The sequence below is a fragment of the Ammospiza caudacuta genome, chromosome 30, assembly GCF_027887145.1.
Source record: "Ammospiza caudacuta isolate bAmmCau1 chromosome 30, bAmmCau1.pri, whole genome shotgun sequence".
Taxonomy (NCBI): Eukaryota; Metazoa; Chordata; class Aves; order Passeriformes; family Passerellidae; genus Ammospiza; species Ammospiza caudacuta.
Window position 1 is genome coordinate 5,690,003 of NC_080622.1, and position 13,132 is coordinate 5,703,134.

General features: G+C 45.9%; 1 long non-coding RNA gene across 2 annotated transcripts; it reads left to right on the plus strand.

Annotated features, from left to right (window-relative positions):
* The first annotated feature begins 9,195 nt into the window (after window positions 1–9,195).
* On the plus strand, window positions 9,196–11,164 carry LOC131569620 (uncharacterized). Of its 2 annotated transcripts, none has more exons than XR_009275806.1 (3): window positions 9,196–9,271; window positions 9,389–10,156; window positions 10,751–11,164. It is a non-coding gene; the product is annotated as an uncharacterized LOC131569620 (long non-coding RNA). The 2 variants fall into 2 exon arrangements; XR_009275807.1 differs by having other exon boundaries at window positions 10,840–11,164.
* Window positions 11,165–13,132: the final 1,968 nt, after the last annotated feature.

The following is a 13,132-nucleotide window of genomic DNA, read 5'->3' on the forward strand; positions in this document are numbered from 1 at the left end:
GGAGATGAGACGATGGGAGAGTATCAGGTTGGCAGTTCTTTGGCCAGATTTAAAAATTGGCAGTGGGGAAAGCAATCTTCTCCAAAGGCCTCTTAGGACAGCTAAAGGGAGAGGCTCTACTTTTGATGGCAGCTTTCAGGCGGGCAGTGCAGAACAGCTCCAGTCTGTATCCTGTTGTCCGGTGTGCTGTGTTCCCTAGTGTGTCTTTGGGGTCCCTTTTGCCTTCTCCCCTCAATCCCCTCACCACAAGCATGATGTGTCGTGTTTCATGTCCCCCTGTTTGTCACATTCTGTGTCACGGGTGTGTGCACAGATTTGTGCCAGAGCTGTTCTTCCCTGCCGCATGGCCTGCTGCAATAAGACGAACCATAGGGAGGGGGAATTTGTAATGTTGGCTGTACTTGGGCTCTAGATGCTATTCCTAGATTGACATAAGGTGTTTGCAGCTTGTGAGTAACCCTGGTGGTGTTTGGCATATGTTGTAACTTTCTTTCAGGTGCAGATGCATTCCACGTGTGGCAGAGGGTCAGGGTTAGGAGGTGCCGGGCCTTCTTAGGAGCGCGGTGAGTAGCAGAGCGGTGGGGTTTTGGCCAATGCGGTGCCAAGATCAGGTACTGATGTTTGGTTCTCTTTACTCTAGCTGTCTCAGAGACACCAGCCCGGTGCCAGCAGGACCTTCCCGTTTGACAAGGTGAGCTTTCTTTGCACCCGAGACCCGCATCCCCAGCTGTATGAGAGATAAGTAGAGGGCTACGACCCACAGTGGGGATGAAGTCATGGTGCTGTTTCGGGAAATACTGGGTGGAGTTTTTGATTCAGCTTTGGAGGTGGGGGATGTTCATGAGGTGGCCCCTTAGGCCTCATAAAAGCAAAGTCTCACTTTTGATCACAGTGTTGAGGTGTGCAGGGCAGAGCAGTCCCGGTGTGTCTCGTGTCACTTGTCTGTTGTGCATTATGTGTTGTTTGTGTATCCCATGTCTTTTACCTTTGGAGGGCCCTGTCAGTACCCCTGGCATCATTGTTAGCATCTCTGATCTCTGCATTCCATGGCCTGGCACCCAGGCCATATATGAGTTTCTGATACCTGTCTGAGCTCCCCAGTCAAAAGTTACCTCTTTGGAAGCATCCAGTCAGATTTCTTGTCAGGTCTAGTTCTGAGCTGTATGGACAGCTATGCCCCACCTGGATCCATTGTGGTGGATTAGGACTTGTAATAATATGAGGTTAGGTACAGCATTCTGACCGTAGGATTCCTAGGCATCCATCTTTGCTGTTCTTGGAATTAATCATTCAGTTATCATCTTCGTCCCCCAGGGTTTTCTGAGCCTCATCAGCTCACCATCGGTCTCAGCTCACTCATCTCCTTTTGCATTCTCTCAGTCCTTGCAGCCATTTTCCTTGCCAAGAGATTTCTTTTCCTGTTGTGTCCCCTGTTGTTGTCTGTCCTGTGTCACGGGTGTCTGCACACTTTTGGGATGGGGCTGCTCTGCCGTGCTGCACAGCCTGGTGCGATAGGAGAAGTCTTGGAGACTTGGAATGTGTAATGTGGGGTGTAGTTGGACACTAGATGGGATCTGTGGATGGGCACAGGGCATCTGGAGCTCATCAGTTATCCTACAAGAGTGTGACTCTTGTCCTAACTTTTTTTTCAGATTCAGATGGATTAAATGTGTGCCAGAGGGCCCCATCCCGGGTGAGGGGATTGCCCCGAGCAGGTGAGGCCCCATTTGTCTCTGCAGCAGAAGTGTGTATGGTGAGTGTGTTACAGCTCTGTTCTTTGTCTTTCTTTTCAGGAAGTCAATCTGGATGCCAGCAGTCAAGGTGAGCAGTGGAGAGAATTGGCTGTTATTGCTCAGCTCTCAAGCACAACAATTTTTCAGCAGATTCGTCGTGTCACAAGAGGGATTTGCCCAGTGTCAAGGATGATGTTTGAGATTGAGGCTTCAGGTGAGTTGAGGATGGTGCCTGGGCGAGGGAGGGTGATCAGGTATCCAGTTTAGGATTTCTTGGGAGCGGGTTTGCAAGCAGCAGGGTGAGAAAGGGTGTTTATTTGAGGGCCCCCCCACACAAAGCTGTTCAGAAGCCTAGCAGAGGCATTCCCATGGCTTACAGCATACAAGGTGATCCACTGCACTCAGAAGAATGCCATTTAACTTTGTCTTTCTGTAACCCAGGTGCCACTCCTAATGAAGGCCACAGCCTTGGAATCAGGATGAAGCTGGAGCCTGAAGGAGCCAGGCACACTCAGGAGAGGGCAAGTAGCTGACTTGCAGGGATTTGGCCCACATAACTCTGGACTCATACTTTGGTTTTGGTTTTCTTGATTGCAGCTGACCGAGAGGCTCACAGGCCATCACAGAGCCCTCCAAGGCAGACTCATTTCAGGTGCAGCGTGGATTCCCCTCACCGATCATCCAAAAGATAAGTCGGGGGCCACGGTCTGGAGATGGCGGAGTAGCAGATTGGGAGTTCTTGGGACAGATTCAAAAATGAGCAGAGGGGAAAGCAATCTTCTCCAAAGGCCTCTTAGGACAGCTAAAGGGAGAGGCTCTACTTTTGATGGCAGCTTTCAGGCGGGCAATGCAGAACAGCTCCGGTCTGTGTCGTGTTGTCCGGTGTGCCGTGCTCCCTCGTGTGTCTTTGGGGTCCCTTTTGCCTTTTCCCCTCGAGGCCCTCACCACAAGCATGATGTGTCGTGTTTCATGTCCCCCCTGTTTGTCACTTTCTGTGTCACGGGTGTGTGCAAACATTTTTTGCCGGAGCTGTTCTGCCCTGCCACATGGCCTGCTGCAATAGGACAAGCCTTGGGGAGTTGAAATTTGTAATGTGGGCTGTACTTGGGCTCTAGATGTTGTTCCTAGATTGACATATGGTGTTTGCAGCTTGTGAGTTATCCTGGTGATGTTTGACATGTGTTCTAACTTTCTTTCAGGTGCAGATGCATTCCACGTGTGGCAGAGGGTCAGGGTTAGGAGGTGCCGGGCCTTCTTAGGAGCGCGGTGAGTAGCAGAGTGGTGGGGTTTTGGCCGATGCGGTGCCAAGATCAGGCCCTGATGTTTGGTTCTCTTTAATCTAGCTGTCTGAGAGACACCAGCCCGGTGCCAGCAGGACCATCCCATCTGATGAGGTGGCCTTTCTTTGCACCTGACAGGGACCAGCATCCCCAGATGTATGAGAGATAAGTAGAGGGCCATGACCCACAGAGGGGCTGAAAGCACGGTGCTGGTTTGGGGATTACAGGGAGGGGGTTTTGAGTCCAGTTTGGAGGTGGGGGGGTGTTAATGAAGTGGCCCCTTAGGCCCCATAGAAGCCAAGTCTCACTTTTGATCACAGTGCTGAGGTGTGCAGCAGGGCAGAGCAGTCCCGGTGTGTCTCGTGTCACTTGTCTGTTGTGAATTGTGTGTTGTTTGTGTATCCCATGTCTTTTACCTTAGGGGTGCCTGTCATTAATCTTGGCATCCTTGTTAGCATCTGTGATCTCTGCATTCCCTGTCCTGGCACCCAGGCCACAGAACTTTTGACTGGGGAGCTCAGACAGGCGTCAGACTCTCTTCTGTCTTTGGAAGCATCGCATCTGATGTCTTGTCAGGTCTTGGTCTGGGCTGTATGGACAGCTATGCCCCCACCTGGATCCATTTTGGTGGATTAGGACTTGGCGTAATATGAGGTTAGGTAGAGGATTCTGACCGTAGGATTCCTAGGCATCCATCTTTGCAGTTCTTAGAAGAAATCATTCAGTTATCATCTTCTTCCTTCGGGGTTCTCTGAGCCTCATCAGCTCACCATCAGTTTGAACTCGGTCATCTCCTTTTGCATTCTCTCAGTCCTTGCAGCCATTTTCCTTGCCTAGAATTTTCTGTCTGTGTTGTGTCCCTGTTGTCTGTCCTGTCCTGTCCATCCTGTGTCACGGCTCTCAGCACACATTTGTGCCCGAGCTGCTCTGCCCTGCCGCATAGCCTGGTGCAATAGGAGAGGGCCCGGGGATTTGTAATGTGCAGTGTGGGGTGTAGTTGGACTCTAGATGGGATTTGTAGATGGACACAGGATATCTGGAGCTCTTCAGTTCTCATTGAACCGTCTGACTGTTGTCCTAACTTTTTTTTCAGATGCACCTCCTCAGATGACTGCAGTAGTTGTGTAGGTTCCTTCTTCTGAAAGGGAATAGGGCGCAAGAATTCATCTTCCAGAGAATTTTTGCAAGTCCTGGCTTGTATTGTATCTGCCTATGGTGGCTTATGTTCTATGTACCTATACATCTGTCTTCTATTGGATTTTGGGTAGAAAATTTATCAGTCCAGAGAGGAGACAAGTCCTAGCTGTCAGATAGCCACTCGTTGACCCTTCCTGTCGTCTCACAGGTCCCCGAGGCTGCTGATTTCCCCAGGATCTGCCATTTTACCTCAAGGAGCGGCAGCCAGAAGATGTGTCACAGCACGTTCTTCAGCATCTCGAGTAAGGGCCGCAGTGAGCATTTAAGTGGAAAGATTGTGTGAGCGTGTGTGAGAGCACGTGGCTGTGTCTGTCTGTGTCTGCTCGTTTCTGCGTGTGTGAGTGCATGCTGACTGGATTTAACCTTGTGTGTGTGACTTTTGCTTTCCAGGTTTTGCGACTCCTTGTTAAATTTAGAATAAAAAATCCCCAGCCGGGTTGTATTGCATGAACTGACATGATATGTACCGATTTTGGCTTAAAACCCAGAAAACCAGACGAAGATGAGCAGGAAAAAACCAGAAAAAAACCACATGATGGACAAGAAAAAAACCCAGAAAAAGCCCAGGATGGGCAAGAAAGCAACGAGAAAAAAACCCCAGAAAATAATCCCAGATGGGCAAGAAAAAAACGTAGAAAAACCCCAGAAAATCACCCAAGATGGGCAAGAAAAAAACCCAGAAAAAAACCCAAAAAAAAAACTCTGAGATGGGCAAGAAGAAAACCAGAAAAAAGTCTGAAGATGGGCAAGAAAAAACCCAGAAAAAACCCCCAAGATGGACAAGAAATAACCCAGAAAAAAATTCGAAGAAGGGCAAGAAAAGACCCAGAAAACCCCCAGAAAAAAATCACAACCCAAGTATAAATATAGAAATGTTTGTCAAGTATATGCAAATATATAAAGAAATGTTAAATTATTTGAAATATAAAATAACATAAATATAACATTTATACAGTATTACTTGTGTTATGGATCATATTGATTTTTATTTATTTCCTATAATACACTACAATATTTATATCAATTTTACATCTATCATATCTATCATTTGTTATATGTTATACCAGATTGATATACTCTAGGTTTTTTTAAGTAGTTTAAAATAAAGGGGATTTTTTTTTTTATTTGGCAAAAGCAGGTGTTTTAGTATAAACATTATAAATACAAATAATATAAAGGTAGAAATCTAAGAATAGAAATAGATCATAAATAGCTGAAGGTTAATATAAAAATTAAAAATGTAAGAAAAAATAAGTTGTAGCAGTAGATATGGTACATAATTAGGAAAATAATTTATCTCTTATTTGAATAGGATACATGTTATACATAATGATTAATATAATACTTAAGTATAAACTGCAAATATAAATGTGAATATAGTCATGAGCGCTATAAATATAAAAATATTTCAATGTAGTTTAAAAGAATAGAGCTTTTTTGTATTTATTTAGTTAGGATGGGATTTGTATTTTAAATAGTGAAAGCATGATAGAAATGTAATTTTAGACATAGAAATATGCAATCAATGTGGAAAGATATTTATAAAAGCACAAAATATAAGTAAATATAAATAATAGAAATAGAATAATGTTATATAAATTACATGCTACATCAATGTCCACTATAGCTATGCATGTGAATATAAATACGAAAAATGGAAATAAAAAATTTATTTAAACATGGCTTTAAAGCAAGGGGCCTTGTTTGATTCTGGTGGGGTAAGAGGCAGGTTTTTGGCATTTATTTCAGAGCAGTTTTCGGCGGGGGTCGCCCCTGTTCTTTTTTGCCACCTTGCCTGCCCGCAGCCCCGAGGCGCGCTGCGCCCCCGGCTGGGGCGGGCGGCAGTGCTGCCGCCTTGTGGACAGAGCGCGGTACTGCAGCCCTGCGCCGAGAGGCCGCCACCTTGGGAGTGGCGCGTCGCGGATGTCGCGGACTTTTGGTTGACCTTCTCAACAGGGCGGCGAAAAGGGCGGGGAAGTGGAGGACCGGGGTGGGTGTCACTGGACTGCCTGCATGGAATACCGACCCCGGCGCGGCCCCGGTGGTATTTTCTGTGACGTTTCAAGTGTACCCGACACATGCTGTGGTCTCAGCGGCGCCGCGGGCGGGCGTATTTCGGCGGGTTTGTGACAGGCATGTGGGGAAACGCCTCGCTGTGCCGGAGTCCTCTCACGGGCGCCTTCCCGCCCTGAGGGAGCCGAGCCGGGCCGAATAGTTCCGAAGAGCCGAAGAGCCGAGTGTGGGCGAAAACAGCCGAGTTTCCCCGAAGAGCCGAGTGTAGCCGAAAACAGCCGAGTTTCACCGAAGAGCCGAGTGTGGCCGAAAATAGCCGACTTGAGACGAAGAGCCGAGTGTGGCCGAACACAGCCGACTTGAGCCGAAGAGCCGAGTGTAGCCGAAAATAGCCGACTTGAGACGAAGAGCCGAGTGTGGCCGAACACAGCCGACTTGAGCCGAAGAGCCGAGTGTAGCCGAACACAGCCGACTTGAGACGAAGAGCCGATGATAGCCGAGTGTAACCGATAGCCGACTGTAGCCGACATTGGCCGCATTTAGACAAAGAGCCGAATATGACCGACTTTAGCCCAACCGGGCCGAGTTCAGCCGAAGAGCCGGAAAAGCCGAATTTAGACGAAAAGCCGAACCGAAACGATTTTAGACCTAAGCCGAACCAAGCCTAATTTAGCCGAGTTTATTTAAACAGAACCGAACGACGCCGCAGCACTCTGCCTGCAGAGCGCCGGTGCAGACGGCAGGGGGCGGTGTATAAAGCGAGTATAAAATATCAACTGTATATAAGAAGGAATAAAAAGCTCTGTGTCATGTGCAGCAGTAGAAAATTTCAGGCTCCCAGGGAATAAATAGTTTTCTTTCAATCATTATAGTTTTGGGGTTTTTTTTACTCCCAGGTAGCCTGAAAGTTACTACTGCTGCTTTTTGATTCTAAAGCTAGGAAGGAAAACCAAGATTACAAATACAAGAAAAAGAAAGGGAAAGGGAAGGGGAAAAAAAGGAAAGGAAAGAAAGCAGGAGAGCAGAAGGGAAGGGAAGGGAAAGGGGTGAAAAACAGCGTTAAAAAAAGAAAAAGAGTTGGAGGGGAAAAGAGAGGGCATTCGGGAGGAGCGGTCCTGCCTCAGGTCCTTCCCCGCCCTGGGGCGAAGGACCCGTTTGATGCCCGGGAGGGACTGCAGCTCCCGGTGGCGGGGGACGGAGCCGTGGCTGTCAGCCCGAGACTACAACTCCCGGCAGGCCCTGCTGCCGGCGCGGCGTGTGACGCAACGGCTATCGCGGCACATGAGTGGCTACCAGCCCGAGACTCCAACTCCCGGCAGGCCCTGCTGCCGGCGCGACGTGTGCCGCAACGGCCGACGCTGCCCGGGATTGTTCTCTAAATCGGCAGTAAATACAGCTGAGTAAAATTAGCTTGGTTTTCTTCCTTCTTTTTTAACTGAATTGTTTTTATTAAAAATACTATTTGAATATGTAGAAAAAGTGGGGATGTCCTGTACTATATCCTAGCTTTTCTTGTTTATAGGGTGCTCAGAAAACATGCGTCCCTTAGAGTCCCTCAGAAAGGTTCTCAGTGCGATCTCTACCAAGGTATGTATTTACTAATAAGTGATCCCTTTAGATATTTGCCTGTGTACCTTTTCCTGTAATTCAGAGCTTGCGTTCTGTGGGTTTTATGATAAACCTGTAAAATATGTAAGAATGCTTTTGCAAGTCTGAATCGTTGAAGGCAGCAGTAAGTGGATTTAGAGCCTGTTCTTGACCAGACAACGGGAAAAAGTGTGACTTTGATGCTGAACTTGTTTTTTTCATTTTTCATTTGACTTGTCTGGAATGATTTAGGAATAGAGAGAGCTAGAAAAAGAGAGAAATAGAATTGATTATGGAGCACTCCTCAAATGCTCACCACGATTCAGTGTAGAGCCGAAGTGAAGGGTGATGGAACAGAGCTCTGTGCTTTAGAAGGAAATAAATTTAAACCTGACCTCCGCACAGAGTCTCACTAACTTCTTTTGTTTTAAAATACAAAATATTATTAGGAAGTGTTGGAAGTTAGTGTTTTGGGAAAGAAACGGCAGTTCCACAGAACATTCCATTTAACAGAGGCTCTGGGAACGATTCATGTTGTAACTGCTGTCACTGCAATCAGTTGGTGGTTCAGCCTTGAAATGTGCACTTGCCCTTCTATAAAGCACTGTTTTGTTTGCCTTTCAGTGCTATGAGTCTTGATAAATTGGAGAAGAGCCCAAGAGAAATTTTTCATCCCTTGATATAAAAGGTAGGAAGTGACTTTTTTTGGTTTGGTTCTTTTTCTTTATTATTTCCTGGAAATAAAAGTAATTAAGTATAGGTACTACTGGTTTGTTTCTTCCAGTAGCAGATGATAACAATAGCAGTAGTAATAGTAAAAATAATAATAGAAATAATAATAATAGCAATGTAATACTACCTAAACTGTCTTTATCCATTGAACTGGCCATTTCAAATCAAAACTTCTAAACACAAATCAAACCATCATCCTCGTAGAATCTTTCACAGCAGTGGGCTATAGATCCTGGTTTTGTTGACAGGATTTATTGGTTCTGGAATAGCAAGAGGGAAGTACAAGCCTAACTACTTCTAGCTCACAGACCCATCCAGTGAATACTGCTTTGTGTTTTGGTGGGCTTGTGATGACTTTGAAATCAATTGCTCATTCCAGTAAAAAAAATTAATGTTTTTTTGAACCTGACAGCAGAAATAACTTTAGGCACCAACTTAATAATAACAGATCACCAATTTAAGTTCATAATTTTATGCTGTACTATCAAAGTTTAAAGGTAAATTTTTACTTATTAGGAGATGGTATAAAGTGTATGTTCCAATGTGTTGGATGTATGCAAAGGTACATACGTACCCGAAAGTCCTTAGAGGAAACAAATTTTTACGTCTGCTGTTTGATTGTTTATCATACAATATTTGGTTTTATTTCCCAGGGATCGGTGAATTTTAACTTTGGAGTCCTCTGTGCTAAGGATGCTCAGCCTACAGATGATGAAATGTTCAGTAATGGTGAGTTTTTCACCTTCTCTTTAATTGCTATGCTGATCTGAATAAGAAAAAAACAAAAGCAAGAGAAAAAAAAAGGATGGTTTATTATTTTTTACGCTGTTATGTTTGTTTCCTCAGTATTTGCTGCAGCTCTGCGAACCCAAGCTTTGGGTTCCTTCTGTCCCACTGGGAGTTGCCCAGTTTGGTTGCATCTGGTGAAATTCACCCTGAGACCTTACAGAGCTAGCTCAAACTACGTGAGAGCCATTTGCAGTTCTCTCCAGACACCTGGAGAATGGGTGATGTTTCTGAGGGTCTGGCAAGTATACTTGTATCAAAACTCAGTCTGTGAAATTTCTGGGGAAAACCCTTCTGTGTCCTGAAGGGTTCAAACTCTGGTGAGGATCCAGTTATCAGGTGCTCACCTGGATGGTTCCAGCTCTTAAAGTGAACACTTGTACTCTTACCCTGTAGTTTACATCTATTGTATTTTTGTTATTTTGCAAGATTTTACGGCTTTGCAAAATATTGTGCGTTTCACTCTTTGGAACCTCTCAGATGGTTCTTTGGTGCAGCACCACCTCATGGGACACTTGGCTGCCGTCCTGAAGGGGTTGGTCGCTAGAATTGTAAATCCTGGAGAGTTTGTAAGTCTTCTGTCCCCAGGGAGGTACCATGCTTTGTTTACTTTTGTTCTGTTTGTTAGGCGCTGCTTCTCATTGGAAGTATGAATTTCAAACTACCCTGTTCTTATTTTAACTGTTTTCCTGGTTCTCTCCCTACGGCAGGGAAAGACTCTCGTATCCTTGTCGTCGGGCTCGGTGCTGTCCAAGAAGATGCAGAGACTAAAAAAATCATAAGAAGCAAAATATGACTGCAGGGAAAACAAGCTGGAGAGAACAAAAGGTGATATTGTTATCCTTACCCTGTATTAGAAACATCCGCTGTGCTTTGATGCTGGCAGCTGCCAGGGGCTTGTTAGCTCTTTGTAGGCAGGTGTAGGTGTTCACTTGTAGGTTTTTTCTCTGGACAAGGCAATTCAAACTTTGCTAAGCTTATATTTGCAAATTACTCTCTAGCACAGTCCAGCATGACATTTTTGAATGTTGTAAAAATACCATGTTACTTGGAAATTGCTAATGATGAGAAGCTTTAGGGAAAAATAAGATGTCAGGGTTGGGAGATGTGAGAAGAATTTTGAGGGGATGTTAGACTGAAATAAAGCACACTTGAAGCTGGACTGGCACGCTGGCAGATCCCCTATTAAACAGTAGCGCTGAGATTAGCCTGGGGGTTGCCCATTGTTTCTGTAGAAATAAATGTTTTCTGGTCTTCAGAGGTAAGCTGCTTTGAAAAGCTGGAAGGCACAGCATAGTGACAATCCGTGTGCTTCGCATTAAAAATAGATTTCAGAAGGGTCCTAGGCTTTTGTCTTTTCCTAGAAGTCGATGTAATCCTATTGAGGAGTTTTTAATTCTGTGCTGCCATGTCATCGATCAGGGCCCTGTCGTACTAATCATCATACAGATGCAAAACAAAAAATCAGACCCTGTCCCGACCACTTAGAGCCCAGAACACGATTTCCTCAGGCTGCCATTTGTGTGCCATCGGTACTCACCATGGAAGCGAGCTGGGGATTGTTGCACCCGTTGGGAACAAACCGCTTCTCGTCACACAGAAATGGAATTGGGACGACGCCTCAGCCAGCCTCTCTCTCCTGAATCTGCAGCAGAGCAGTTCCAGTCCATGCGGGCAATCCAGTTCCTGACGATCTGAGCGCACGGAGCAGCGCTCAGCTGCTGTGGGGGGCTCAGGGAGGGCAGAGTGTGCATTGTCATCTTCCTGAACCTACAGACGCGAATCAAAGTGAGAAGCCACAGGGTGGAAATCAGTCGCATATATGCTAAATAAAACTTGCAGGTTTTTTTTAAGAATTGTTTTTGCTTGTTCTTTGTTGTGCTTCTGTGCTTAGAAAACCTCCCTTTACAATCAGTTCAATTCATCAATTGAACCTTTGTTTGCAGACTCTCACTGAGCAGAATTTGTTGCAGACTCAGTGCACGCTGTGCAGGCCTCCCGGGAGTGTGAGGAGCTCATGTGTGCTACTTTTTGCTTTAGGACGCTCTGAGGTATTTATTCCTTTTGGGATACATGATGAGAATTCCCAAGAGAGGTAGTTATAAGGTATGACATCGGGAAAAAGCCTGTGTGGTTGGAATGTTGTTGCTGTCAAAAGTTAATTTTTTCTTAGCCAGTAGTTAGCTTTTTGCTTTATTTTTGTGGTATCAATATTTTATTGTTTAAAAAATTCCTTCAAAATAACTTCAGTGGTCGCCCACCAGTACCTTGTTCAGATTTGCCTATTTGCTTGTAGCTGAAATGTTCACATCTTGTTTATCATTCTATTTAAGAAACTGCTGCCCAGCCAACTAATAACTGAATATCCATCTGTCTAGGACACGGGGAGAGGATTTAGGTAATGTCTTTATTTCCAGAAAAAAGTTCCAGTGTAGTTTCTAAATAGAGGAGAAGGGGGTGAAGACTCGGGGCTCTGATGCCGTTGGGGCACCCCAAGGTCCCCAGGAGAGGGGGCCCCACTGCGGTGCAGGAGCAGGTGTGTTCTCATGTAATATTGAACAAATTATAAATATAAATATGAGAATTATAAACATGAAAATATTTTTAAAATACTTAAATAAAGCGGGTTTTCTTTATTGGTCAATAGGCAGTGTTTTGATTGTAAAAATTATAAATGCAAATAATATAAAGGTAGAAATCTAAGTTTAGAAATATATAATAAATACATACAGATAAATATAAAAATTTAAAATATCAGAAAAAATTAGTTGTAGCAGTAGATATTATACATAATTTAAATAATAATTTAAATCTATTTTAAAATTTTATATATATAATATATCATTATTAATGTAATACATCCAAAGAAACGATAAATTAAAATATGAATGTATAATTATACAAAGTATAAATAAAAAATATTTCAGTATCCTTTAAAAGAAGGGTTTTTTTATTTATTTGGTTAGAGACGGGGTTTTTATTTGGAATAATGGAAGTATTATAGAAGTATAAAATTAAATATAGAAATATACAGTCAATATAGAAAGATATTTGTAAAAACACGAGCGAACGACGCCTCCTTCGGCCGAACCAAGGCGAGACCGGCGGAACCTGACGGCCTCGAGCGAACCGAGGCCAGGCTTGCGAGGCTGCCTGAACGGAGCCGAGCTCAGCCGAACCGAGCCCGCTGCTCTCGTGCGCGCTAATTAGCGCGAGTGCGGTCACTGCCCAATGAGCTCCTGTGCCACGCCGCGCTCCCGATCGTGTCCGTGCGATGGCCGGGCCGCCCGCGGGACGCGGCAGCAGGAGAGCCCCGAGCCGGGCGAGTTTAACGTGAGGCGGCGCCGCTTGCCCGCCGTCAGGGAGCCGAGCCGAGGCGAGCTCAGCCGAACGCGGAGAGAGCGGCTCCGAGTTGGGCCGAAGAGAGCCGAGCCGCGCCGGGCGCAGAGAGCGGCTCCGAGTTCGGCCAAAGAGAGCCGAGCCGCGCCGAGCGCAGAGAGCGGCTCCGAGTTCGGCCGAAGCGAGCCGAGGCGCGCCGGGCGCACAGAGAGGCTCCGAGTTCGGCCGAAGAGCGCCGAGGCGCGCCGAGCGCAGAGAGCGGCTCCGAGTTCGACCGAAGCGAGCCGAGCCGCGCCGGGCGCACTGATCGGCTCCGAGTTCGGCCGAAGCGAGCCGAGGCGCGCCGGGCGCACTGATCGGCTCCGAGTTCGGCCGAAGCGAGCCGAGGCGCGCCGAGCGCAGAGAGCGGCTCCGAGTTCGGCCGAAGCGAGGCGATCCGTGCCGAAGGGTCGAGTCCAGCCGAAT